Here is a 4,194-nt window from a genome sequence, read left to right as displayed (position 1 = left end):
GAAGGAACTTTAAGGCCAAGGTATTTGAAGCTCTCCACACATTCAAGTGGCTCATTGTTGCACATAATGCATAATTTATCTTTTTTTTGGCTCTTCACAAGTATAATCTTTGTTTTAGAGTAATTGACGCTTAAATTAGTATGCATGCAAAAAACTTCCAATGCCTTCATAAGCTTTTGTGCATCTCCTAAAGTATTTGTAAAAAGCACTACATCATCCACATATATGGCAACCATTTCTTCCAATTCATCAATGCATGGACCAAATAGTGTTGGTGAGAGTGGGCATCCTTACTTAACACCAATAGTGCAAGTGAAAAAATTTGAAAGTCTATCACTCATACGCACACAAAATATAACCTTCTCATATATTCGGGAAATTGCAAGCATATATTCACTCACCACCTCGAGTTCTTCCATTCGCCTCCAACGATGCTCATGAGGCACCATATGAAAAGCTTTCTTGAAGTTTATAAAGCAACAATATAAACATTTACCTTTAAGGCAACTTTCCTCCATTAATACTCGAAGGGTGACAAGGTGATCAATGATGTTATGGTGTTTTCGAAAGCCAGCTTGTCCATAAGCTCTCTTACCTTTTTTTTTACCCCATGCACTTGTTTTTTATTCCATTATACATCAAAATAGTTTTGTCATTAATGAGCTAACCATGATGGTTTGATAGTTGTTTACATTATTTACATCTCCACCTTTATGTAAAGGTTTGATCCAAATTGTAGTCCAATCATACGACATACTATGTTGCAATGCATCATTAAATATATCGCGTATCCATACATGTGCTTCCTTTCCCGTTCATTTGAGCATTTCAGCCTTTATACATTGAAGATCGCTTGCCTTTTGAGAGGACAATTTCTTATTAAGTCCTATGCATATATCTTCAAGTGTAAAAAGGGAGGTTCATATGTGAAAGAGAACCACAACACATCATCTTTCCGGCAAAAGATAGCTCATATAAATTCTTACAATGCATAGACAAGTCGTGAAGAGTTAAGTCACCATAACTCTCAACACGTTTCCCCTTTAGATTTCCCCAAAATTTAGCGTGTGGAACCATGTTGTATCTTTGTCATTCGTAACATTTCCTCAACCATCTTGGAATACATGGCATTTGCTTAAGGTTCATTCTCAAGTGTGGTTATTTATTATCTTCAATGGCCTTCTCACAATCAAACCTATGCATACATTTGAAGTCAATACATATTTAAGCCCTATGATCGGATTTTGGTGTCCATTCACCAAGTGAGAATTTATGTATATGATCCAAAATACATTAAGAAAGTAGCACATAGTCAATCACGTTATTTCCGTTGTGTTTTCTACATGTAAAAACATTAGTGTTGGGCCATAAGGAAACACCATTTGCAACACACAATCCCGTACTATTACACATTTGTAGGAGTAACTTCCCAAATTGGTCTCGATCGCTAGAAGAGAGTATATACATTTGCATATCCTCGTACATCCTTGAGATATGTGGCATGAAAGATTCATGTCACCAAAGACAATAACTTCCCATTTGGATTTGAAATAAGCAATATTATCTTCTAGATTAACGAAAGATTGATTTTTATCCAAACAAGATTGATCTTTGAATCTTGACAAGGAATGTAACATCCAACTACAAAAGTGGGCAAATCATTAGGTGTTTCTATTTTGAGCCATATATAACATTTATGCTCGTCATTTTTTATGATTGACACATATTTCTCTATTTCCTTCTTAAGCAAACGTGCCACTCCTCATTGTCCTCTTCTTTGTCTTGGAATTTTCTCCCATATCAAAGAGTGTACATTATAGTTTCTTAAACCTTGAATCCTTTGAGTATTGTGCTCCCATGTCTCAACAATGCGTGTGATATCCGAGTCATCGGTGAACTCCTCTATTCCAAATCCTGCTTTCCATGGGTATCCATTGCAATTCCAAAAGCATAGTCGTAGAATACGTGGTTTAGTCTTATAGGTCACGTGGGTATCCATTACAATAAGAGAGAGAGAGAGAGAGAGAGAGAGAGAGAGAGAGAGATGTAGCTTCGTTGGTAAGGTTGCCCAATGGAGACTAGGTGGTCATGGATTCAACCCCTACATTCCATAGTGGCATCTAGTGAAATAAGAGATATCTTTGGAGTAATAGAGAGGTAACAATTAGCAACAGTTCGGTTCGGTTTGAGAGGGTCCAAACTGAACCGTTTAATTTTTTTGAAACTTGAACTAAACTGAACCAAACCACGAAACTGTTAAACCGAACCGTTTAAACATTTTTCAAACCGTTAAACCACGGTTTTGTGGTTCGGTTTCGGTTTTCAACATAGGTCAAAATTTTAATTTTTTTTAAATTTATAATATTTCATTATTTAGAATTTTTAAAACTTTTAAGATGTTCCTAAAATGTGAGAATAAGGTGTAAAAATGAAAAGATGGTTTAAAAACAAATTAATTTTTAAAAAAAATAAAAAACCATTAAACCATGGTTTTTGACCATTGAAACCAAACTGAAACCGAACCGAACTGTTAAAAAAAACCTAAACATGAACCGAACCGTTGCCGATTGTTATAGAGAGGTGAGGAAATTGGGTTTCAAACCCAAGATGTAATGATAGAAATGTAAATGACTTACCACTAGGGTAAGCTAATTATGATAGAGAGAGAAATGTTATGGGTTCAACCCCTACATTCCATAGTGGCATCTAGTAAATTAAGAGGATATGTATGGAGTAATAGAGAGATGAGAAATTTGGGTTTCAAACCCAAGACATAGTGCTAGTAGTATAACGACTTACCACTAAGGTAAGGTAATAACAATAAAAAAGAGAGTGAGTGAGTGAGTGAGTGTGTGTGTGCGTGCATGCGTGCGTGTAAGGTTTAGCACCTTGCCTTCGAGCAACGATATGCAAGCTGCAACAATCATTGCCTTGATGGGGTTGGCATATCCACCACCTGCTCTCTCTCCCAACCCCTCTCTTTGCTTCAATGATGAGTAGCCACTACTCCTTGGCATTGGCCCTTTTTTATCGATTACAAAATCAACCTTAGTTATGGCTTATATTGGAAGAAATTGGCTTGCGAGTTTAGCTTTTGCAACAACTTTGCAGAATATATATATTTTTAATTTGGTGACAAATTTCGCTAAATTTTCATTCGTGTGGCAACAATTTTTCCCTGAATAATTATGTTTACATGGTCATCATGCTTTTCACCCAAGATGAAATATGCCACATGTGAGATTCTTTCCAATAAATAGTTCCACCTGCCACTTGTTCCACAATCCTCTTATGCACACATTTGCCCACAAGCTTAAGATTAGCCTAATTAAAATGTAAAGTATGAATCTTTTGAAATTAAATGATGTGAGTAGGGGATACAACATTGGGATGGAACAAATGTTTAGTCATTTGTAGTTTACAGGTAGGCTTTCATTAGATTGAATTCAACTACATGATATTCTAAATCCCTTACATAGCATTAAAATAAATTGAGTGACGAAAGAGTTATGAGTGTCCTTGATTTAAACAACGCAAGTTGGAACTTTGAACTTAAGGTTGGAGCATGCCAAATAAAGACAACATTAGAAGAATAATGTCAAGACAAATTAAAATTGTGTTAACAAGATTGAGCATGTTGAATAAGTAGCCAAGTTGAGGAGACTAACTACGACTAGAGATTAGATGGACCATGTTGACTTGTCCAACATGATCTGGTCAAAGAAGCCTTCAAGTATGTCAAAGAGCAAATTCATGGATCACATTAGTCGATCACAAAGAACATTAGTAGATCACAAAGCGTCTTTATCAAGTAGATTTAAAGAGATCCATGGAAATGACACATAACAATTCAAAGAAGACAATCCGGAACATCACACGTGCCAATTAGATCTATTCTAGTAAATAGCCCTAATATAGGCAATTAGTGTCAGAGGCTCTTTTAAGAGCATTGAAGTACATGCCAGTACTTCATGACAACCAGATTAAAGTGCATTTGAGCACTATTGTTTGTATTGAACATTCTATAATAGTATTGTCTGTTGTCTGCTCTCACTTAGTCTCTCTCTTTCACCTTTATTCTGTACTGACCTAACTATTATAGTTCCAGTTAATCTATTGTGTACTCCATGTCTTCCGCACACATATTTTTACATGGTATCAGAGCATGAGGGTTGAGGATCCTCTGCAGCCGAC

This window comes from Azolla caroliniana, unplaced genomic scaffold (assembly GCF_043228905.1).
Source record: "Azolla caroliniana isolate FFs.n. ecotype wild unplaced genomic scaffold, voAzoCaro1.0.p SCAF_15, whole genome shotgun sequence".
Lineage (NCBI taxonomy): Eukaryota > Viridiplantae > Streptophyta > Polypodiopsida > Salviniales > Salviniaceae > Azolla > Azolla caroliniana.
This window is presented reverse-complemented; position numbering follows the sequence as displayed.